The 25,939-nt window shown below is 45.7% G+C and overlaps 1 protein-coding gene across 12 annotated transcripts in view; it reads right to left on the bottom strand.

Annotated features, from left to right (window-relative positions):
* TSNARE1 (t-SNARE domain containing 1) overlaps nucleotides 1-25,939 on the bottom strand; it is a 710,453-nt gene that overhangs the window by 598,994 nt on the left and 85,520 nt on the right. Inside the window, exon 1 of one of the 12 annotated variants that reach the window (XM_077809729.1) lies at nucleotides 22,294-22,307. The exons of the other annotated variants lie outside the window; for them this stretch is intronic. The gene's annotated coding sequence lies outside the window, so the exon portion shown is untranslated. Of the gene's footprint in view, nucleotides 1-22,293; nucleotides 22,308-25,939 lie in introns of those variants that run through there. 12 annotated transcript variants of the gene reach the window in all.

The following is a 25,939-nucleotide window of genomic DNA, read 5'->3' as shown; positions in this document are numbered from 1 at the left end:
TCTTGCCGTGTTTATTTCCTCCCAGCAAACCAACGGGGAAGAGGCACAAACACCGCCTAGGAAAATGCACTCTTAAAGCTAAGGAGTCAGGATTTTTACACAGATGTCTAATATTACAGCAAACCTGGGAGCCAAAGGAGATTAATGGATAATAAATGGAAATTATTTTAGGCAGCATGGGGCATCTGTAACTGCATTACAGTAATACAAATAATAATAATACTTCCCCCATGCCCAGCTCTTCAACAGCTGATCTGTCAACTCTACAGCAGGATAATCCAAACCTCCCCCTTTGGACCATGACACGAGACCAAAAGAGCATTAATCAGGTTTATTCTGTCATTACAAGAACTGGGGGAGGGAAAAAATCATCCAAATCAGGGAGGAACTAATGGTTTGACTCTAGTCTGTGTGACAAAGTTCCTCCTCTACCTTGGTGGGTCTTGCGCTTATTGGCGGATTTGCTCACATCGGAGATTCACGGCAGCCCTCAGTTTGGCCGTTTTCGTGAACCCACAGTCAAGGTCAGCTTCTCCTGTGTCTGACCAGGAGTTGGGAGGTTTGAGGGGAACCCGGGCCCGCCCTCTACTCCGGGTTCCAGCCCAGGGCCCTGTGGAATGCAGCTGTCTAGAGTGCCTCCTGGAACAGCTGTGCGACAGCTACAACTCCCTGGGCTACTTCCCCATGGCTTCCTCCCAACACCGTCTTTATCATAGAATATCAGGGTTGGAAGGGACCTCAGGAGGTCATCTAGTCCAACCCCCTGCTCAAAGCAGGACTGATCCCCAATTACATCATCCCAGCCAGGGCTTTGTCAAGCCTGACCTTAAAAACTTCTGAGGAAGGAGATTCCACCACCTCCCTAGATAACGCATTCCAGTGTTTCACCACCCTCCTAGTGAAAAAGTTTTTCCTAATATCAAACCTAAATCTCCCTCACTGCAACTTGAGACCATTACTCCTTGTTCTGTCATCTGCTACCACTGAGAACAGTCTAGAGCCATCCTCTTTGGAACCCCCTTTCAGGTAGTTAAAAGCAGCTATCAAATCCCCCCTCACTCTTCTCTTCCGCAGACTAAACATCCCCAGTTCCCTCAGCCTCTCCTCATAACTCATATGTTCCAGTCCCCTAATCATTTTTGTTGCCCTCCGCTGGACTCTTTCCAATTTTTCCACAACCTTCTTGTAGTGTGGGGCCCAAAACTGGACACAATACTCCAGATGAGGCCTCACCAATGTCAAATACAGGGGAACGATCAAGTCCCTCGATCTGCTGGCAAAGCCCCTACTTATACACACCAAAATGCCATTGGTCTTCTTGGCAACAATGGCACACTGTTGACTCATATCCAGCTTCTCGTCCACTGTAACCCCTAGGTCTTTTTCTGCAGAACTGCTGCCTACCCATTCAGTCCCTAGTCTGTAGCGGGGCATGGGATTCTTCCGTCCTAAGTGCAGGACTCTGCACTTGTCCTTGTTGAACCTCATCAGATTTCTTTTGGCCCAATCCTCCAATTTGTCTAGGGCCCTCTGTATCCTATCCCTACCCTCCAGTGTATCTACAACTCCTCCCAGTTTAGTGTCATCTGCAAACTTGCTGAGGGTGCAATCCACACCATCCTCCAGATCATTTGTGAAGATATTGAACAAAACCAGCCCCAGGACCGACCCTTGGGGCACTCCACTTGATACCAGCTGCCAACTAGATATGGAGCCATTGATCACTACCCGTTGAGCCTGACAATCTAGCCAGCTGTCTATCCACCTCGTAGTCCATTCATCCAGCCCATACTTCTTTAACTTGCTGGCAAGAATACTGTGGGAGAGAGTGTCAAAAGCTTTGCTAAAGTCAAGGAACAACACATCCACCGCTTTCCCTTCATCCACAGAACCAGTTATCTCGTCATAGAAGGCAATTAGACTAGTCAGGCATGACTTGCCCTTGGTGAATCCATGCTGACTGTTCCTGATCACTTTCCTCTCCTCCAAGTGCTTCAGAATTGATTCCTTGAGGACCTGCTCCATGATTTTTCCAGGGACTGAGGTCCTCACCATAGGACCTTCCTCCTGGCGTCTGATAATGCTTTTACTCCTCAGTCCTCCAACAGTACGCGTTCTCACTCTCAGCTCCTAGTGCCTCTTGCTTCCAGCTCCTCACACACACACCACAAACTGAAGTGAGCTCCTTTTTAAACCCAGGTGTCCTGACTAGCCTGCCTTAATTGATTCTAACAACTTCTTGATTGGCTACAGGTGTTCTAATCAGCCTGTCTGTCTTAATTGTTTCCAGAAGGTTCCTGATTGTTCCGTCACCTTCCATGTTATCTTACCCAGGGAAAAGGGACCTACTTAACCTGGAGCTAATATATCTGCCTTCTATCACTCTCCTGTAGCCATCTGGCCTGACCCTGTCACATCTGTTTCAATACATGCATCCCTTTCCGCATGGACAGTTCAGGATTGTTCCCTATGGTGTTTCCTACAGTGCTTCATCCAGCAGACATGGAAGTGTCCCCAGCAATGGGGTATTCCACCAGTTCCCCCAAGGAGATCACTGCACTGCAAGACATAGATCCAACATTTTAATCAACCCTAAACCTCTGTACACAACCACTGCCTTCAGACATGAAAAGCAAAAAGTCCTCTCCTAAACATCATGGAGGTTAAGGTTTACCCAGGTTCTACAAGAAATTATTCAAGAAAGCTTCTCCTCCAGGGATGATAAACACCATAAATGGGGTTATTTTCTGATATTTCACTTGTGATCTCCAGGGAAAGAAAACTGCTGCCTTACTTCTCTTAAGAAGCCAGCAATATGCAAGTGAGACAGGAGAGGATATGAGGTGTCGGGAGGGAGGGAATGGCGGGAGATGCTGAATTTAATGGCAGCCTATTCACAAAATATGAGGGCACTTTCGACATGAACATAATAGAAGCAGACAGCTCTGGGGTTAACTGTTCAAAATAATTTTAGAAGCCTTTTTGTAATGGCAATGAATTAGACAGCAGTGCTTGTGAGCTATAATGGGCCTGATGCAGCTGTTCTTTCAGCACAGCTCCACTGGTCCTAACAAACAGAGACATATGGAACTCTTCTGGGCAACTATAAATGAGCATTTTTCAAAATAATAAAATAAAATCCAAATGCCGAGAGGAGAGTTAACTTTAATTATTGCATTTGGGGTAATTTTTCATCTTGTGCTTATCACTTCACCCGCTCGAAGGATTGGATTTTATTGGTAAATGTTAGTAAACGTCGATTTCACCACACGCATACACAAACGGATTAATAAAATATTTCCATTGATAATAACCGGAATGCACATCCAGGCAAAGGAGGAAAAATGCTGCTTGAGAACGTAGTGGAGTATGAGTTAAGGATATTTATTTTGTATATTTTGACATGTGATGACAATTTTTGAACCTTTTGGTATACAACCATTGCATAATTATTGTCAGATTCCATCATTGCCTGACCCTCCCCAAAAATGTCCTGCAACTGCAAAAATGTAATCGATTTAAAATGCTGTAAAATAAACATTAATATTATCTGCTGAAATTATTAAAAACTTGAGTTATGCCAAGCATAATTCCAAAGAACAAATAAGTTCACTGAAAGTTATGCCTCTTTACATTACAGAGGGTCTTTGAGCTCAAAGTGGTTTATACAGTATATAGGGATAGGATGGCCTCATAACTAACACATGAGGCCTTGGAAAATATCTTACATTCTGTACCTCAGTTTCCCCATCTATAAAACACATGGGAATAATACTGACCTACCTTATAGCAAAGCAGCTTGAGATTCTATGATGAGAGGAACCACAGAAGCAAAAATCATTATTGCGATACATGGGCTGGAATAAGGTTGCCACTGAAATGCAGCCACCCTTTGGGTAAAAGTAGCAGTCAGATGGTCAACTGGCAAACAGATCATGACACAACATTTTGGGAAGAGGGGGAACTTGCAACACAGACCCCTTTTGGTTTGGGAGGAAACTCAGAACCAAAACGGAAGCAGCGAGTTTGAATCCGGGAATTCAACACTGACCACCACACACTCCCAAATTCAAAGGGATCCAGATTAGACAAGCTGGCTTTGGCTCACGCCTACCATCAATTGCGGGGTCCACTGGTGTTTTCATCCTCAGTGTTTGGTAGAGCACTGAGTTTGTTAGTCTCTAAGGTGCCACAAGTACTCCTCATTCTTTTTTCTCAGGGCTATGTAATTAGCAGAGTGCGCTTTAAATACAAGTCTCTACACAGTTTAAGGGAAAACAAGAAAGAAAGAAAGGTTTTGTGGTTAAAGCAGAGGAGCTCAGGACATGTCCTGCGTGACCTGGGCCAAATCACTCAGGCCCTGATCCGCAGTGTCGATGAGCTTGTGCTGAACACCACTCATTTCAGTGAGGCATAAGCATGTGTTTACGGATGAATCAATTGGAGCCTTAATCGCACTGTCTCAGTTCCCCATCTGTAAAACGGGGATAATAAAGATCACATCTCCTAGGGGAATTGTGCTGATGAATCATTAACATTTACAAAGGCCATATAAGTAGATAGAGAAAAGAGCCACATTTTCTGTTGGGTGTTCTGAACAATTTATACCATCTACATTTCTTTTGATCTCTTAATTCCTGGCCCCCATCCCCTCACCCTACAGTTCTCCCTTACCTCCTTCCCGAAAACAGAAAGAAAAGACTCCCATCTTTAAATAAAAGTACATTGCAAGACTCATGGAGCTAATATTAAAGTTTTATACATATTCAGTGAGGAAAATAGGAAGGTCTTTGCAAGGTCTTGCCTATAAAAAGAATTAAGTTCATTCAGCAGAGATTAGACACATCAATATTGTCTGAATCAGAAAGTCTTCAAATGAAAGAGTTCTTTAAAATTAAAAGAGACATTACGAAAGAACATGCAATGGAGTTACAGAAAACAGAGGAGTATTAGTGGGAAGAATTCATGTTCTGGTTCACTCCATTTACAGCCAGGCACTCAATACTCCTGGGGGAATTCTGCATCAAAAAATCCAAAATTCTGCATATTTTATTTGTCAAAATAATGCTATATAATGACACCAGTTTCACTTACTTTGGTAATTTATTTAAACTACCATAGAGAAAAATCTCACAATAACTGTTCAGAATTTCCTAAACACATGAAAGTTAAGTTACAAATACTTGGTAACCAATACCCTGCATTCCCGTTATAATCTTGGATTTTCACTTAAATTACAAAAAGAAAAAGAGTACTTGTGGTACCTTAGAGACTAACAAATGTATCTGAGCATAAGCTTTCGTGAGCTATAGCTCACTTCATCGGATGCATGCAGTGGAAAATACAGTGGGGAGATTTTACATACAGAGAGAACATGAAACAATGGGCGTTATCATACACACTATAATGAGAGTGATCAGGTAAGGTGAGCTATTACCAGCAGGAGAGAAAAAAAACCTTTTGTAGTGATAATCAAGGTGGGCCATTTCCAGCAGTTGACAAGAATGTGTGAGGAACCGTGGGGGGAGGCGGGGGGAATAAACATGGGGAAATAGTTTTACTTTGTGGAATGACACATCCACTCCAAGTCTTTATTCAAGCCTAACGTAATGGTGTCCAGTTTGCAAATTAATTCCAATTCAGCAGTCTCTCGTTGGAGTCTGTTTTCGAAGGTTTTTTTGTTGAAGAATTGCCACTTTTAGGTCTGTAATCGAGTGACCAGAGAGATTGAAGTGTTCTCCGACTGGTTTTTGAATGTTATAATTCTTGACGTCTGATTTGTGTCCATTTATTCTTTTACATAGAGACTGTCCGGTTTGGCCAATGTACGTGGCAGAGACGCATTGCTGGCACACGATGGCATATATCACATTGGTAGATGTGCCGGTGAACGAGCCTCTGATAGCGTGGCTGATGTGATTAGGCCCTATGATGGTCTTTCCCCCCATCCACTAGGTTAGTAGATGCTCAGATAAATTTGTTAATCTCTAAGGTGCCACAAGTACTCCTGTTCTTTTTGCGGATACAGACTAACAGGGCTGCTACTCTGATTCCATTACTGTCATTTACAATAAGGCGCCTTTACACCACTCTGGCAAGGTAAAGGAGCCTTAATGGACTAAGAATGGGAACAATTAACTAACAATGGGAACATAGGATACAGAAGGACCTAGAACATAGGATACAGAAGGACCTAGAACATAGGATACAGAAGGACCTAGACAAATTGGAGGATTGGGCCAAAAGAAATCTGATGAGGTTCAATAAGGATAAGTGCAGGGTCCTGCACTTAGGACGGAAGAATCCAATGCACCGCTACAGACTAGGGACCGAATGGCTAGGCAGCAGTTCTGCGGAAAAGGACCTAGGGGTGACAGTGGACGAGAAGCTGGATATGAGTCAGCAGTGTGCCCTTGTTGCCAAGAAGGCCAATGGTATTTTGGGATGTATAAGTAGGGGCATTGCCAGCAGATCGAGGGACGTGATCGTCCCCCTCTATTCGACATTGGTGAGGCCTCATCTGGAGTACTGTGTCCAGTTTTGGGCCCCACACTACAAGAAGGATGTGGATAAATTGGAGAGAGTCCAGGGAAGGGCAACAAAAATGATTAGGGGTCTAGAACACATGACTTATGAGGAGAGGCTGAGGGAGCTGGGATTGTTTAGCCTGCAGAAGAGAAGAATGAGGGGGGATTTGATAGCTGCTTTCAACTACCTGAAAGGGGGTTCCAAAGAGGATGGCTCTAGACTGTTCTCAATGGTAGCAGTGACAGAACGAGGAGTAATCGTCTCAAGTTGCAGTGGGGGAGGTTTAGATTGGATATTAGGAAAAACTTTTTCACTAAGAGGGTGGTGAAACACTGGAATGCGTTGCCTAGGGAGGTGGTGGAATCTCCTTCCTTGGAAGTTTTTAAGGTCAGGCTTGACAAAGCCCTGGCTGGGATGATTTAACTGGGAATTGGTCCTGCTTCGAGCAGGGGGTTGGACTAGATGACCTTCAGGGGTCCCTTCCAACCCTGATATTCTATGATTCTATGATTCTATGATTAGCAGCCTGCCTGCTTAGTTGTTACACTTCTGTTCTGCCTCAGGGACAGAGCCTACTTCACAGAGCCCTACACCTCCAAGCCTGGGATACAGCAACAGTGTGTCTCTGGGCTTGGCTATACCTGCAAGTTACAACGCAATAAAGGAGCCCCGGGCCCCTAGCTCACTCCCCGTCCACACGGGCAAGGCAGGTAGAGCACTCCGACTCCACGGCTGGTCCACTCCTGGTACTCCACCTCAGTGAGTGGAACTGCATTTGCTGAGCTCCTGCTGGAGTGCCGCGGCACCAGTATGGACGCCCTGGTCCTATAGTGTGCTCTGATCGGCCTCCAGAAGTGTCCCACAATCCCTGTTCTAGCCACTCTGGTCATCACTTTGAACTCTACTGCCCTGCCCTCAGGTGACCAACCGTCAGACCCGCCCTTTGAATTCTCTGGGAATTTTGAAAATCCCCTTCCTGTTTGCTCAGCCAGGCATGGAGAGCCCTCAGCGTATCTTTCCAGGTGACCATGCCTCCATGCTCCAGGCGAGCTCCAGTATGGAGCAATGGTGACGTGCTGGACCTCATCAGTCTTTGGGGGGAGTCCCAGCTGCACTCCAGCAGTAGGAATTACGATACCTTCGGGCACTTATCAAGGGACATGATGGAAAGGGGCCATGACCAGGACGCACTGCAGTGCACGATTAAAGTGAAGGATTTAAACTAGGTTCACCGGGGGAAGGAGACCAAAGCCCCGAGGTAAGTGGGGAAGCGGGATACCGGGAGGAAGCACGAGCAGTAGCGTGTGAGAGGGGAGGGCTCCTGCCTCATACTGAGAACAAGGGGCGATCAGCGGATTATCTCAAGTGCCTATATACAAATGCACAAAGCCTGGGAAACAAGCAGGGAGAACTAGAGGTCCTGGCAAAGTCAGGGAATTATAATGTGATTGGAATAACGGAGACTTGGTGGGATAACTCACATGACTGGAGTACTGTCATAGATGGGTATAAACTATTCAGGAAGGACAGGGAGGCCAGAAAAGGTGGGGGAGTTGCACTGTATGTAAGGGAGCAGTATGACTGCTCAGAGCTCAAGTATGAAACTGCAGAAAAATCTGAGAGACTCTGGATTAAGTTTAGAAGCCTGAGCAACAAGGGTGATGTCGTGGTGGGAGTCTGTTATAGACCACCAGACCAGGGGGATGAGGTGGACGAGGCTTTCTTCCGGCAAGTCACAGAAGCTACTAGATCGTACGCCCTGGTTCTCATGGGCGACTTCAATCATCCTGATATCTGCTGGGAGAGCAATACAGTGGTGCACAGACAATCCAGGAAGTTTTTGGAAAGCGTAGGGGACAATTTCCTGGTGCAAGTGCTAGAGGAACCAACTAGGGGCGGAGCTCTTCTTGACCTGTTGCTCACAAACCGGGAAGAATTAGTAGGGGAAGCAAAAGTGGATGGGAACCTGGGAGGCAGTGACCATGAGATGGTCGAGTTCAGGATCCTGACACAAGGAAGAGAGGAAAGCAGCAGAATATGGACCCTGGACTTCAGAAAAGCAGACTGACTCCCTCAGGGAATGGATGGGCAAGATCCCCTGGGAGAATATCATGAGGGGGAAAGGAGTCCAGGAGAGCTGGCTGTATTTTAAAGAATCCTTATTGAGGTTACAGGGACAAACCATCCCGATGTGTAGAAAGAATAGTAAATATGGCAGGCGACCAGCTTGGCTTAATAGTGAAATACTTGCTGATCTTAAACAAAAAAGAGAGGCTTACAAGAAGTGGAAGATTGGACAAATGACCAGGGATGAGTATCAGAGTAACAGCCGTGTTAGTCTGTATTCGCAAAAAGAAAAGGAGTACTTGTGGCACCTTAGAGATTAACCAATTTATCTGAGCATAAGCTTTTGTGAGCTACAGCTCACTTCATCGGATGCATCCGATGAAGTGAACTGTAGCTCACGAAAGCTTATGCTCAAATAAATTGGTTAATCTCTAAGGTGCCACAAATACTCCTTTTCTTTTTAGGGATGAGTATATAAATATCACTTGGGCATGTAGGAATGGAATCAGGAAGGCTAAATCACACCTGGAGTTGCAGCTAGCGAGGGACGTTAAGAGTAACAAGAAGGGTTTCTTCAGGTATGTTGGCAATAAGAAGAAAGCCAAGGAAAGTGTGGGCCCCTTACTGAATGAGGGAGGCAACCTAGTGACAGAGGACGTGGAAGAAGCTAATGTACTCAATGCTTTTTTTGCCTCTGTCTTCATGAACAAGGCAGACTACTGCTCCCAGATTACTGCACTGGGCACAGCATGGGGAGGAGGCGGCCAGCCCTCTGTGGAGAAAGAAGTGGTTCGGGACTATTTAGAAAAACTGGACGTGCACAAGTCCATGGGGCCGGATGTGTTGCATCCGAGAGTGCTAAAGGAATTGGCGGATATGATTGCAGAGCCATTGGCCATTATCTTTGAAAACTCATGGCGATCGGGGGAAGTCCCAGAAGATTGGAAAAAGGCTAATGTAGTGCCCATCTTTAAAAAAGGGAAGAAAGATGATCCTGGGAACTACAGGCCGGTAAGCCTCACCTCAGTCCCCGGAAAAATCATGGAGTATGTCCTCAAGGAATCAATTCTGAAACACTTAGATGAGAGGAAAGTGATCAGGAACAGTCAGCATGGATTCACCAAGGGCAAGTCATGCCTGACTAATCTAATTGCCTTCTATGATGAGATAACTGGTTCTGTGGATGAAGGGAAAGCAGTGGACGTGTTATTCCTCGACTTTAGCAAAGCTTTTGACACCGTCTCCCACAGTATTCTTGTCAGCAAGTTAAAGAAGTATGGGCTGGATGGATGCACTACAAGGTGGGTAGAAAGTTGGCTAGATTGTCGGGCTCAACGGGTAGTGATCAATGGCTCCATGTCTAGTTGGCAGCCGGTATCTAGCGGAGTGCCCCAAGGGTCAGTCCTGGGGCCGGTTTTGTTCAATATCTTCATTAATGATCTGGAGGATGGTGTGGATTGCACCCTCAGCAAGTTTGCAGATGACACTAAACTGGGAGGAGTTGTAGATACACTGGAGGGTAGGGATAGGATACAGAGGGCCCTAGACAAATTGGAGGATTGGGCCAAAAGAAATCTGATGAGGTTCAAGAAGGACAAGTGCAGAGTCCTGCACTTAGGACAGAAGAATCACATGCCCCGCTACAGACTAGGGACTGAATGGGTAGGCAGCAGTTCTGCAGAAAAGGACCTAGGGGTTACAGTGGACGAGAAGCTGGATATGAGTCAGCAGTGTGCCCTTGTTGCCAAGAAGGCCAATGGCATTTTGGGGTGTATAAGTAGGGGCATTGCCAGCAGATCGAGGGACGTGATCATTCCCCTCTATTCGACATTGGTGAGGCCTCATCTGGAGTATTGTGTTCAGTTTTGGGCTCCACACTACAAGAAGGATGTGGAGAAATTGGAGAGAGTCCAGCGAAGGGCAACAAAAATGATTAGGGGACTGGAACACATGACTCATGAGGAGAGGCTGAGGGAACTGGGATTGTTTAGTCTACAGAAGAGAATAATGAGGGGGGATTTGATAACTGCTTTTAACTACCTGAAAGGGGGTTCCAAAGAGGATGGATCTAGACTATTCTCAGTGATAGCAGATGACAGAACAAGGAGTAATGGTCTCAAGTTGCAGTGGGGGAGGTTTAGGTTGGATATTAGGAAAAACTTTTTCACTAGGAGGGTGGTGAAACACTGGAATGCGTTATCCCGGGAGGTGGTGGAATCCCCTTCCTTAGAAGTTTTTAAGGTCAGGCTTGACAGAGGCCTGGCTGGGATGATTTAATTGGGATTGGTCCTGCTGTGGGCAGGGGGCTGGACTAGATGGCCTCCAGAGGTCCCTTCCAACTCTGTTATTCTATGATTCTATGAGCTGCGGAATGCCTACTGCAAAGCCCGTGAGGCAAACAGCTGCTCCGGTGCTGCCCCCGCGACCTGCCATTTCTACAAAGAGCTGGAGATGGTACTTGGGGGCGACCCCACCTCCACTCCGAGTACCACCATGGACACCTCAGAGCCCAGTCCAACAAGGCAGGAGGAGGAGGAGCAAAGTGGGAGTGAGGGTGCTGAGGCAGAGGAAGACACTCCAGAATCCCTAGATGCATGCAGCCAGGAGCTGTTCTCAAGCTAGGAAGAAGGTAGCCAGTCGTGGCGGCCGGTGCTTGGGGAAGGACAAACACCAGAGGAGGTTCCCGGTCAGCAGCTTTTATTTTGGGAAGGAAGTTATTCGGTGAGGGCTCTTGGGGTGAGGAGGCTCAGGGCTGCATGCATGCCTAGATGTGGAATAGAGCGTTGATGTGCTCTCTCACATCATGGTAATCGGCCTCAGTGATCTCTTCAAAGGTCTCATCCAGAACTTGGGCAATGTGCTTGCGCAGGTTTGTCGAGAGAGCCACTGTGTTTCTCGTCCCAGTAAGGCTAATTTGTCCGCACCACTGTGCCATGAGGGGCGGGGGGACCATTGCTGCACACAGGCAAGCTGCATATGGGCCAGGGCGGAATCCGCATTGCAGTAGAAGACCCTCCCTTGCTTCCCAGGTCACCCTCAGCAGCGAGATATCTTCCAGGACGAACTCCTGTGGAAAATGTGGGAACAGTGTTCGGTATAGGGGTCCCCTGCCGCTGTTGGCTCTCCCCAAGGCACAGAAACCCAGAGGACAATACAGCCATGAAACAATCTGTCATGCTTGACCCTGTGCTTACTCACCATTTTGGGGCTCCTGTGGGTTGTGTGTGCTTGCTTTGGGACAGGAAAATTATGCCGTTGTGTAGACTGTGCTTGCCCTTAAGTACAGGGGAATCATTGCTCTGTCTGGTGTGAACAATGCTGCCTCTGTTAAGTGTTGCATTTTGCCTTTACAGATGCAACCTTGAGATCTCAGCCGTCTGTGTTATCACTGGCCAAAAGACTCCAAAGAATCAGAAATAGGCCACGTAGAAGCCTTCATGTGCCAGCAATGCCCCTCTGCCATGTACATTGGCCAAAATGGACAGTCTCTACGTAAAGGAATAAATGGACACAAATCAGACGTCAGGAATTATAACATTCAAAAACCAGTCGGAGAACACTTCAATCTCTTTGGTCACTCGATTACAGACCTATAACTGGCAATTCTTCAACAAGAAAAACTTCAAAAACAGACTCCAACGAGAGACTGCTGAATTGGAATTAATTTGCAAACTGGATACAATTAACTTAGGCTTGAATAAAGACTTGGAGTGGATGGGTCATTCCACAAAGTAAAACTATTCCCCCCCCACACACACACACACACACACAGTTCCTCGCACATTCTTGTCAACTGCTGGAAATGGCCCACCTTGATTATCACTACAAAAGGTTCCTTTCCACACCCACCAACCCCGGCTCTCCTGCTGGTAATAGCTCACCTTTCCTGATCACTCTTGTTACAGTCTGTATGGTAACATCCATTGTTACATGTTCTCTGTGTACATAAAATCTCCCCACTGTATTTTCCACTGCATGCATCTGATGAAGTGAGCTGTAGCTCACGAAAGCTTATGCTCAAACACATTTGTTAGTCTCTAAGGTGCCACAAGTCCTCCTTTTCTTTTTGCGAGCACAGACTAACACAGCTGCTTCTCTGAAACATGCAGAAATAAGGAAGACGTTGCATGAAGTAATGCAGCATTCAAGTAATGAAAATCGAAAAGGGCAGGAGTGGCGGGACAGTGAAAGGAGGATCCGTCAGCAGAATGAGGCGCGACAGCACAAAAACACGGTGCTCCGGCAGCAAAGCACGGATCGGCTGATAAGCATAATGGAGCACCAAGCAGACTCGATCCAGGCGCTCGTCGCCATGCAGGCAGAACACTATCGTGCCCGACCCCCACTGCAGCCCTTGTCCCAAAACTCTTTCCCTTGTGCTCCCAAGTCACCTCCAACCCACTTTCCCCAACATCCGCGTTCTTACCACCACCAGCCGCCTCCAACACCTGTAGCTTCACCACCCAGCCCTGTGATCCCCCCACTCAGCACTTGTTTCCCGAGCCCCAAAGTGGCATTCTACGGTGGTGAGCTTGTCCGTGAATGCCACAAGCAAACTCGTGTCGTATACGTTACTACAGTCGATATCGTCAGAACCCTCACTGTCACGTTAGATCATAAGGAATAACTCGACAGCCAAACGTGACATGTTGGCAAGACTCGTCAGCATACTCTGAAGCAGTTCGGGCTCCATTCTCGCAGACCGAAAGGGAAGACAGAGCGCGCACTACAAAAAACACTGAAAGATGGTGCCAAATGTGGACGGAAGCACAGGGATTGCTGGGATACGAACCGCTGCATCACGTGACGTTGGGATGGGACCCAGAAAGCCCCCCACCCCCTTCCCACAAGCCACAGCCCCAGAATGGGAAGAGGTGCTCTGTGGGACAGCTGCCCATAATGCACCACTCCCAATGCCGCTGCAAGTGCCGCAAATGTGACCATGCCAGTGCGCTTGCAGCTGTCAGTGTGGACAGACTGCAGCGCTTTCCCTTCTGCGCTCTCCGAAGGCGGGTTTAACTCATAGAGCTCTACATCTGCAAGTGTAGCCATGCCCTCTCTCCGACTGGTTCGCACGCAGGCAGGCGCCCAGCCCCACCCCCTTAACGTCTCTCCATGGATGCTCTCACACACACACACACACACAGACCCTCCCTCCTCCCCCCACCACGGTGATCTGCTCTCTGCTGCTGGCTGCTCCCAGCAGACGCGACCAGGCTGCCAGGGGAAGGAGCATCTGCTCCCCACAGATTTATTTGCTCCCCCATTTTTCTGCGGGGGAGCCACGAAATCTGAAGAGGGTATGAATTCTACATCCCCACAGGGGTGCAGAATTCCCCCAGGAGTAATTCCATTTCTCAGCCCATCACGAAGACAACAGAAAATATGAAAAGGCAGAAAAGAAGTGAAAGAAAGGAGGGGAGGAGAGAGCCAGAGTCAAAAGCAAAGGATACTTGGGAACATGCAAAAATTTGCAGCAATTTCAAATTCAGCAACAAACAAGGCAATGCTATCTTGCAAAAGTCAGGACTTCTGGGTCTTCCTAACCCTGCCATTCACTCACTAATGTGGCCTTGGTCAAGCCACTTAGCTCCTATCCCTCCGTTCACCTACCTGTAAAAGGGGGGGGGGGGTCATACCTTTGCAAAAGGGGATAGGGAGACTTAGTTAATTCATGTTTGTCAAATGCACCAAGAACCTCTGATGAAAAGTGTTATCCTGCAGAGGTATTGTTAAACAACCACATTCAAAAGCACACTTAAAGCCCAAGAGTGATACCTGCACTTAGAAAATAACAACATCCAAGCAAAAGGCCGCTGAGCACAAAAGCTGGGGTCACTGGAGGATTGATTATGTGTCACCTTTTTATGTGGGGAAGAACATTAAAAAGAACGGAATTTGATGGAAGTTTTGATTTGGTCTTTTCCCCTACTATTTCCCATCAGGTGCCTGTGATCCACTGAATGAAGACAACAAAAGAACATAATAGAAGGGTAAAAACACAATGCTCAACCAAGAATCATTGTTCTGTCATATTTTGGCCTTGGAAGGCTTCAAAAATTGAGAAAGCTTGTGAAAAGGAAGCACTAACCACAGACAGAGGAGAAAAATATTAATGAGTGCTGGTGCTTAAATAGCATCCATACCACCAGCAAAGAAACCTCTGGGCAGAGCATTCAGATAAACAGCAAACTCCAGAGCTCGGAGCACAGGGCTGGGAGCCAAGAATTTATCTAGACCTGGCTCTGCTCTCTCTTTGGGAACATGGGTTTGTGCCTCAGTATCCCCACCTGTAAAATGGGAACATTAGTCCATGGCACTTACATAGCTCTTTGCAGTCTAGAAGTGCTGTACAAACATACAGCACTGTCCTGAAAATGCTAAGTAACAGCCACATCCCTCAATCACAGGGAATTTCTCACTGAGCTAGAAACAAATGGCAGTGAATTTTGACCAATATAAAAACTGGATGCAGCCCACAAAAGCCCTAAACTGTGGCTTGTAACTGTTCCTTCCCTTTAACTGCAGAGTGGAAGCAAAACTGATCAAGGTTTCTGAGGTTGCTTTGGGGCTGCTGACATTCAACAGTAAGTAATGCCCCTCCCAGAACCAAGGAAGACACACATACAAGCAAATAGCACTGCTACATTTTTCATTTAAAAATTATGCAAATGCATATATGCAAAGTAGGTGCTGCCTTGAAACTCGTGGCAAATTGTAAAGCTGTGCCTTTGTAATACCAAGATTGGACATCCCAGCACGGGAGTTCTTAAGGGCACAATGAGGCTTCAGCACACGCTTAAGTGCTTTGAGAAATTGGGGTCTGCTTCACCCCACCGCCCTTGCACTAGCATATCACCCTCGCTTGTGTCCCATCTAAAATTAAAATGGAGGACCTGGGGCAGGGACCTTGCCTTTTATTTGTAAAGAGTATTTTGGAGACACTAAAGAATATGGGGTTTCTTCATGATCCTACTTAAATAAGAACAAATGACAAGGTGACATTCAGAACCGTCCCTTATCGCAGCTTCATCACTGGTCTAAAAAGGAGGATGAATTAACAGGCTACTCCTTATCCTATTATAGGCTGTGGGAATTTTCCTAAAGTAAGGAAGGTCAGATCAGCCCCATAGAGACCAGCATCCTACAGCAGAAAAATACCCATTGGGAAAAGCTGCCATTATTACTAGTCAATTAAGATAAATTTTATACAGTGCAATGTCTTATAACCCAAATACTACACCACACAGTATGATTATGATGAGACATTTTATTATAGAAACTAAAGTAAAAGCACAGCAAATAAAACAGTCTTTAACAACCATATCTTCCCGTTTAAAAGGTACTACTCACAGGAGTAAGGGCTGCACTGCTTTACGTGTCCAAAGTAAAGCCCAATGGACATCAGTGTAAGTCTTTCCCTTGACTTCCGTGGAGTTTCTATCACAGCCTATGTTTCTAACTGTAGGTTTCAGGACAGACCATTACAGTGTAAGTTACACTAATTACAGTTTTCAGAGTAACAGCCGTGTTAGTCTGTATCCGCAAAAAGAAAAGGAGGACTTGTGGCGCCTTAGAGACTAACCAATTTATTTGAGCATGAGCTTTCATGAGCTACAGTTCACTTCATCGGATGCATTCGATGAAGTGAGCTGTAGCTCACGAAAGCTTATGCTCAAATAAATGTGTTAGTCTCTAAGGTGCCACAAGTCCTCCTTTTCTTTTTACTAATTACAGTGTGCTTATAGCACATGCCTCAGCACACTATGGTAAATAGGACAGTACTGTGGACTATAGCAAATATTACACATCTTCACACAATATTGTGTGTTTGACTGTTGGTAAATAATAGTAGAGTTTCTACACAAATACCATGGTCGGTCACTATGACTTCACTATACTATTTTAATACAGCTTCATTCCAGTATATTAACATGGTAGTAAATACAACAGCTTCTGCAAAAACTCAATGGCAGGATTTCCTTTAGTGATGTACTAACGTTTTACGACAATAGTATTTTTCCCATGGCAAATGCCAATTGTCCCTATTTTTCCCTGCAAAGTATTGACGATGTTGAACCTGTTCTGTAGATAGAAAGAGGATTTCAGATTCCAGAGCCATCAATCTGGAGCCTGTTACCCCAAAATTTCTCCTAGTCCCCTGAATTTCAGTGGTACTTAAAAGTGTATGTCTAGTTTTCCTTCCACATATCCCTGTATATCCATTTCATATATCAGCAGGTGTGTTGTGGTTGTGTGGGTTTTTTTACATACATAAATGCTCCACTCCAGAGCTAAGGTTTATAAGCCAAATAATGTATTTTTGAAGTTCACACACACATTACCAAAAAATAAACTCTGAAAAATATTCAAGAGCATGTTATTGGGAGCCAGATATTGACAAGTGTGTGCACACTTCTGAAATTCAGCAAACTTAAGCCTGCCTTCTTTCCCACACAGCATGGCAAGAAGCATTTCTCATCAATATTCAGCCTCTCTACAGAGCAAACCAAACGTTTTCACAGGTCTCCTCCACCATAAAACCTATAACCAAAAGCAAAGACTCCCATCTCGCTAGGACAGTAGAGCATGATCCCGCTGGAATGACACAGTGCAGTGTTCTATTAGATATTATTTTCAGAATACTCACACACGGCCAAGGTTAAGCGTTACCAGCTTCCCGTGTTATTTGAATTCTCTCCCAGCCCAGGAACATACAGTACCCGCGGTGCTCCTTTCAAACCTCTTCTCCAGGAGCATGTGGCCTGAAATTTGCTCACAGTGATGGAAAGTTGCCCCGAGCTCTCCTTCAGACACCTCCCTACACAAAAGGAATTGCAACAGCTATTTGTCCCCAAGGACAGGTCTATCCAAAATTCTCAGGTAAACCGCACCAGAAACACAGGCTTGGTCTCCTCCGGACCCTGTGGCAACAACAAACAGGGCTACCTATGTCAGAGGTAACCCAAGGAAACTGTGTATTTCATATCTTCATGGATTAATACTCTGCACATCTTGTTCAAGCAGGAATCTACACCACCACAGAGTCCTTGTTCTGGGACTTTATCCCCAGGACTGGGAATTACTATGGGATCCAGCAAGGATTAAACTATTGGCATAAGCCAGGTAGGGCCACAACCCAACGCAAATTTAGCAAGACTCTGCCAAGTCTATATGGGAAATCCCATGCCCAGGACCATTGCATTGTCCTGAAAATAATGTGGAACGAGCAAAATGACCCTGTGTGTCAATGAATGTGTCCTGGACTGGAAAAGGCAGCGGCAACCTTACCTCCAGCCCAGCCGTACCCACCCCAGAACCAAGATGGAACCTGACTGAAGAAGATGAACAAAATACAGAGTCCAGTACTCAAAAAGAAGGCCAATAGGAGAAACTTTGAGGTGCCCACTCCAGTAGGGGGTAAAGGTGTCCAAGGGGGAGTAGAAGCAGGGAAGAGATGAAATTTCAAAGACATACAGATCCCGATTCGTTGAAGAACCTAAAGCACACGCTTAACTGTAAGCACATGCTGAAGTCCCATGGGACTTTTACACACACACACACACACACACACACACACACACACCCCGTTTGTTGAATTGGGGCCATAGTTCTGGCTTTCCCAGGTTCAGTGCAGTCGTGGTCAGGAAAAAGAATCCAAAAAGGACATATCCTTGTTTCATAGTAATTTGTCCCTCCCTCACTTCTATGTTAAAATTCTCTCCTTTGGCAAATCAAAACAAGATGTATCTGTTTCATTGCCGCTTGGCCCAAGAGCCGAAAATCAGGCTCTTCTTCCTGTACCCATACATCACAGCCACCAGCAAACAAAGCCACAGCTGGAACTGAGCTGACGATGCTGTGCACTAGGCAGAAGAGAATCCCGTTCACTCCCTTGGAGTTACGGTAGACAGCGTGCAATAAACACTGGCTTTCCTCGGCTTAACAGACAGGCACACAGCGAGCAGATGTGAACCGCCCCAAGGTGCACTCTTTAGATCAGAGCTTTGATTTAGGAGCCATACCCTACATATACACTGGGCACAGAAAATTGTTTCTTATTTGTATTATGGTAGCACCTAGAGGCCCCAGTCAGGCATTAGGTCTCCATTGCACTGCACATGCGTTCGCACACACACACACACAGACAGCGTGCATGCCACAAACAGCTTCTGGTCCAAGCATAAAATGAGACAACAGATAGATACAACAGACAGGCAGCACAATGTAACTGGGAGTCAATTACAATATGTGTACAACCAGAGTTCACAGCACACCAGCTGCCTAACCATTTGTCAAGTGTTTTGAAACCCCATTCTCCTGTGGGGCCAAGCTCCAAACTTGGCCCCAATGATGGACATGCACGAGAGAGGAGCAGAGGTAAGGAAAGCGGAGGTTCCCAGGGATCAGTCAATTGTGGTGACAAACCAAAACATGAATGAGACTGATGGGATAAGGAAAAATTAATTCCAAGCTTCTGGTAGGGCTGACGTAAGAACTGTGAAGATCAAGATTTAAAAACAAATAAATTAAAAACCATGGGGGAAAAGTCTGACTGCTGTTCCCATCAGGGTTTCTTTGTCCTTAATTCACCCCACTGGCTAGGCACTGCACGTCAATTTCAAAAGAAAACATTTTAACCAAATTTTAAAGAAGAGACACCCCTACAGAAGCTTGGAGTGCCCTAATTAAAACTTAAGCCAACAGCCCCAAGAACCAAAACACTGATAAAATAAGTCTGCCAGCTGGCAGCATTAAAATCAAAGAGTGTCAACAATTCCCATTGGCCAGACAATAAACAAACAAAAATACCCAGAAAAAGCCATCACGCGCTCCACCTCCTCTGGACAGGGACACTACCCTATATGCTAATAGTTACTATTTAGGGCTTCCTACATTTTCTCGTCAAGAAAATTCCCACAAAACAATTAGAGGAAAAAAAATTATCTGACTGGGCTACTAACCTAGTGGATGGGGGGAAAGCAGTAGATGTGATATATCTTTATTTTAGTAAGGCTTCTGGCATAGTCTAACATTCTCATAAGCAAACTAGACAAATGAGGTCTAGATTAAATTACTATGAAGTGGATGCACAACTGGTTAATAAGCCATATTCAAGGAGTAGTTATCAATGATCCACTGCCAAACTGGGAGGATGTATCTAGTGAGATCCTCCAGCGGTCTGTCCTGGGTCCAGTACTACACAATATTTTCACTAATGATTTTGATGATGGAGTGGAGAGAATGCTTATAAAATTTCCAGCTAGGACGGGTTGCAAGTACTTTGGAGGATAGGAACAGAATTTAAAACAACTTTGACAAATTAAAGAACTAGTCTGAAACAAACAACATGAAATTCAATAAAGACAAGTGGAAAGTACGACACTTAGGAAGGAAAAATCAAATGCACAATTAAAAAAATGGGGAATAACTGGCAAGGCGGTAGTACTGCTGAAAAGGATCTGGAGGTTATAGTTGATCAAAAATTGAATATGAGCCAGCAATCTGATGCAGTTGAGAAAAGGGTTAATATGTTTCTGTGGTGTATTAAAAGAAGTGTGGTAGATAAGACATGGAAGGTAACTATTCTGCTCTGCTCGGCAGTGCTGAAAGCTAAAGTACTGGGTCCCACAGTGGGTGTCACACTTTTAGAAAGATATGGACAAATTGGAGAGAGTCCAAAAGAGAACAACAAGAATGACCAAAGGTGTAGAAAACCTGACCTGTGAGGAAAGGTTAAAAAATCTGGGCATATTTAGTACTGAGATATAATGATTGAGTGGGGACCTGATAATAGGTCTCAAAATGCAATTCTGAATCAGTGTTTCCGGTGGGGTTCAAAGGGATCGGTTCTTGGCCCTACGCAATTTAACATATTTATCAATGACCTGGAAGAAAACAGAAAATCATGACTGATAAAAAATGCAAACACCACAAAAATTGGGGGAGGGACAGGTCACTGACAGAGTGACCTACATTGCTTGGTAAGCTGGGTGAAACAAACAATGTGTCTTTTAATATGACTAAATGTAAACATATACCTCTAGGAACCAAGAATGTATGCCATGTATGCTGGATAAGAGACTCTATTCTGGGAAGCAGTGACTCTGAAAAAGATTTGGTGGTCGTAGGGGATAATCAGCTGAACATGAGCTCCTAGTGAGATGCCATGGCCAAAAAGGCTAATGCAATTCTTGGTTGCATAAACAGGAGAATCTCAAGTAGGAGTAGAACGCATAGGCATCGACTTACTCAGATCCCAGGGGGTACTCGACCCTCACTCCGCCCCACGCCCCACTCCTTCCTCCAACTCCCCAACCCACCCCAACCACACCTCTTCCTGCTCCTGCTCCTTCCCCTCCCCCTGAGCACCTCCTGCAAACCACGGAACAGATGATCATGACAGGTGGGAGGTGCTGGGAGGGAGAAGGAGGAGCCAATCAGCAGGGCTGCCAGTGGGCAGGAAGCACCGGGGGTGGGGGAGGTGCTGAGCCACAGGGCTGCCAGTGGGTGTTGACCATCCACTATTTTTTTCCAGCCCCGGAGCACCCACAGAGTCAGTGACTATGGTAGAGAGGTTATATTACCTCTTTCATTGGCACTAGTGCAACCACTACTGAAATGTCTTCTAACAGTGGCCAATGCCAGATGTTTCAAAGGAAAGGAACAGAAAAGGGCATTTTTCAAAAGATCCATCCCCTTATTGTTCAGTTCCAGCATTTGCCAGTCAGAGGCTTAGAGACACACAAAGCATGGGATTGCATCCCTGACCATCTTCGCTAACAGCCATTGATGGACCTATCCTCCATGATGTTATCTAATTATTTTTGAACTCACATATAGTTTTGGCCTTCATAACATCCCCTGGCAATGAGTTCCACAGGTTGACTGTGTGTTGTGTGAAGAAGTACTTAGAATCCATAAGTACCCACATGGGGAGCAAATATTTAAGAATGGACTCTTCAGTCTAGTAGAGAAAGGTGTAACATGATCCACTCGCTAGAAGTTGAAGATGGAGAAATTCAGATTGGAAATAAGCTGTACATTTTAAACAGTGAGGGTAATTAACCACTGGAATAATTTACCCAGGGTCACAGTAAATTCTCCATCACGGGCAATTTTTAAATCAAGCTTGGATGTTTGATATGCTCTAGGAATCATTTTGCCTAAGTTGTCTTGCCAGAGTTATACAGACGTCCGGCCTAGATTATCACAATGGTTCCGTCTTGCCTTGGAATCTCAGAATCTCTGAACAGTCTCCAAATACGTTAAGGGCTGTTATAAAGTGGATGGCAATCAATTGTTCTCCATTGTCCGCTGAAGGCAGGACAAGGAGTAATCAACTTAATCTGCAGCAAGGGAGATTTAGATTTGATATTAGGGAAAACTTTGTAACTATAAGGATAGTTACTTACTGGAACAGGTTAGCTAAAGAGGTAGTGAAATCTCTAACATTGCGGGGTTTTAAAAACAGGTCTTAGACAAACACCCATCATGGATGGTCTAAGTTTACTTGGTCCTGTCTCAGTGCAGGTCTCTTGAGGTCTCTAAGAGGGCCTCCATTTCTATGGTTCTATGAAATGACACCTACTAGCCAGAGGCTGAAAAGAAGCCTGGAGCCTCTAAGCAGGGTCTAAGAACAGGCAAAAAAATCACATCACATCAATGTTGTCTGACACAGAGAGCAGAGCTTCTTACCAGAGGGCTGTCCTTGGGAACTCGCTTGTGGACCTGAAACACAAAACCACCCCCAAACTCTGCATTTCAATGCTAGCTCCGGTTCATGTGTTCATATAGTTTTATACAAACATACGTTCTAGGCTCCCTTGACATAATTTAGATTACATCCTAACTGCAGCAGCATTTTAAGATACCCCACCATCAGGAACCAACTCTGTGGTATTTCCTAACTTCTGAGTACTGGATTTTGAATGCTTAATAACATTCTGTAAGAAGAGTTTTTCTTTATGTAATTGCTATAATATTTGTTTACAGTCTGACAGTGGCCAAGTCGTGATATGTGAGTGGAAGGGAAGGGAAGGGAAAAGAAACAACATCACGCACCTAGTCAGTGTCTGGCGAGAAGTGTAGGAGGCAGACATTCCTGACTCAAGCAAGCAATCAGTTTAAACCAGGTGGAGAATTGAGGCACACATCTTCAACTATTTAACTAGCGCACAACATCTCCCTCGGCACACAGAATGTTTTCCTCTCTTCTGTCCTCTTCACTGTAAGCTGCAGAACTGCCACCTGAAGGATCAGCAGCCTGCTACATCACAGTTCCCCAACCCCCACTCAGACTGAGGTTCCTCTACAGCTGGAAAAGGAAGAACGGGTGTCAGATATGACCAGGCCGCACCACAGCTGCTACAAGTTGCAGGTATGTCTTAACAATCACTGAATGTGCGATCAAGTCAATGGAACACAGTGGCAGGGGAGGTGCCATTGATGTCCAGCAGCTAAGGGGTTAATTAAATTTCAAATTTCACCCAGTGTATTTATGCAGAGCAGCTACCCGAATCCACTACCGGCTAAGGGCTGCATTCTCTCACAGCAAGGACAGACTTGGTAATGAACTGTGATGTTTAAAAACGGATTAGGGCTGTTTGGTTTAATATGCATCTTCAGACTATGCTAATAGAATTGTTACATTTACATAAAGGGCAGGGAGCTATTTTGCAGGAAAACATTTAGAAAGGAACCCTGAGTCGACAAGCAATAGCTTTATGGCCATGAGGCAAACCAAAAAGCTGGGTGAATGGGAACACATCTCCCATAACAGAAAGCAGAAGGCTCGACTCAGAAGGCTTTCTGCTCAGAGGTAAGGACAACACTTCCAACTGCAGCATGATGCACCAGCAGTTATAATGCTCTATGAGAGGGGGCTCATTCGTAGACTTCAAGACAGCAATGGGAGAGTGAATTGGATTCTATTCTGCCTCCAGTATCAGCAGCTGAATTCTTAAATAAATTCAAGTGGCAATTCTGCCCACTGTTACACCCGAAAACAATATGGCTTGCAAACATGTAACTGGTGACAGAATTTGAAGACAATAGGATTGTATGGGTGTATCTGACAGGAAAATCTGTCTTACCAAAATCCTTGGGCTACATCTTCATCACAGAGCTCACAAATCATCGACAGTCAAATTAACTTGAGTTAGGCCAAGCTCAAGTGCGAGCAGTTGCACTGCGCAATCCCACTGAAGTTACACAGAGTGGTTGTGTTAGCAACTGAGGAGTTGTGCTAATTCGAACTAGAGCCTACACCCCGGCGGATCGGCCAGCTTGAGTTCAAGCACCACCACACACTCAAGTTAAAGGGTTTTGTGTGTGGATGGAGCTTGCGTTAGGGGCAACAGCTAACTCTGTGGTGAAGACACGCCCTTTGAAGACCCCTATTTAACTCTTGGATCCCAAGATGAGTTTTGCAGGACAAATGCAGGGGCAGGAGGGTGGGGTGGCTCATTCCTACCTGCTGGACCTGGCATAGTCCAATAACTATCTTATCTATCTGTGTAGGGTTCAAAATTGCCATCTATCACCATGGCATTTGAGCATCTACCACGTAAAACCAATAGCAAAGTCCCTAGCCGCTTCTGCGTCTCTGGCACATCTCCTTTTTTAGTGTCAAAACTCTGTTGAGGGTAGGGAGCTGGGGGGAATGGTAGAGGGTGTTCATGGTTTGTGCATCATTTATGATGGAAAGGGTTTCTTAAAGAGGAAGGGCTTGCAATGTTCCCTATGGCTGGCCAGACTCTGGGTTCTCCTGATCTCCTCTAGAAGACTGTTCCATAGCTGGATTCCCATGACCGAGAATACTCTGCTCAGCTCTCACATGCTTCATGCTACTTAGTGATCTGCACCGCCCCAAAAGAGCACAGCTGTCACTGTAGTTCATAGATCAAAATTCAATCTTTGATTTAGTTGGGGCTTGATCCATTAATTGCTCCGAAGATTAGGACCTTAAACCAGCCTTAAACCAGCATCAGAAGCTGATTGGGAGACAGTGGAGGGATTTGAGCATGAGCCAGGTACGCTCATGGCAGTCTGAGCCAAGGAGAAGGCTGGAAGCCACATTCTGTACCACCTGGAGCCTGTGAACACATTCAGCCTCAGAGACAAGTTACAGTAATTCAGCCTGGAGGTGACGAATGCTGGGATCACTGTGGGCAGGTCTTCATCTGGGAGTTTCCTAGCACGCTGGAGGTAAAAGGGCATTTTGGGAAACCGATGCTACCTTGTCATCCAAGCTTAGTGAGGGTCCCTAGCCTCTGTTTGCCAGAAGCTGGGAATGAGCAACAGGGGATGGATCACTTGATGATTACCTGTTCATTCCCTGTGGGGCACCTGGCACTGGCCACTGTCAGAAGACAAAAAGAAAAGGAGTACTTGTGGCACCTTAGAGACTAACCAATTTATTTGAGCATAAGCTTTCATGAGTTACAGCTCACTTCACTGGATGCACACGAAAGCTTATGCTCAAATAAACTGGTTAGTCTCTGAGGTGCCACAAGTCCTCCTTTTCTTTTTGCGAATACAGACTAACACGGCTGTTACTCTGAAACCTGTCAGAAGACAGGATACTGAGCTAGATGGACCTTTGGTCTGACCCAGTATGGCCGTTCTTATGTTCTTATGAGTCTGGCAGGACCCCAAGGCTTTGACCACTTTGACGAATGTGGGATGTGAGCCTTCGATGGGAGGTGGACATGGCCAACTCATCAATGTATTTCCCCTTTCCAACCAGTCATGCCTGGGTTCCTCTTGCACCAGCGGCTCATCATCCTGTAAGCATTCTGATGTTCTAGTCGTGGTAGTGGTTGCATCAGTTGAGGTAGACAGTGAATGTCATCAGCATCCTGCTGGCAGCTGAGTCCAGAGGATCTCACTCTCTCTCCCAGGGGTCTTTCCCTCCCTTGGTATTGACACCTCCTCCTCAATTGTTGGGAGTGGACCATATCCACCTTGATTGAATTGGCTCGGTCAACACTGGGTCCCCACTTGTAAGGTAACTCCCTTCTCTATGTGTCAATATATTTATGTCTGCATCTGTAATTTTCACTCCATGCACCTGAAGATGTGGGGTTTCTTTACCCACGAAAGCTTATGCCCAAATAAATCTGTTAGTCTTTAAGGTGCCACCGGACTCCTCGTTGTTTTTGTGGATACAGACTAACACAGCTACCCCTCTGATAGTGGTCTTATGTTGATATTAAAGAGAAGTGGGGGTAGGAGGGATCCCAGCAGGGGAGCACCTCCGGAGAGGAAGGGCAGTTACCCATCACCACTCAAGAGTTCTGCCAAAAAGGAATGAGTGCCACTGTACTGCTGGGCCTTCTAC

This window comes from Eretmochelys imbricata, chromosome 2 (assembly GCF_965152235.1).
Source record: "Eretmochelys imbricata isolate rEreImb1 chromosome 2, rEreImb1.hap1, whole genome shotgun sequence".
In the NCBI taxonomy this organism is placed as follows: Eukaryota; Metazoa; Chordata; order Testudines; family Cheloniidae; genus Eretmochelys; species Eretmochelys imbricata.
This window is presented reverse-complemented; position numbering and strand designations above follow the sequence as displayed.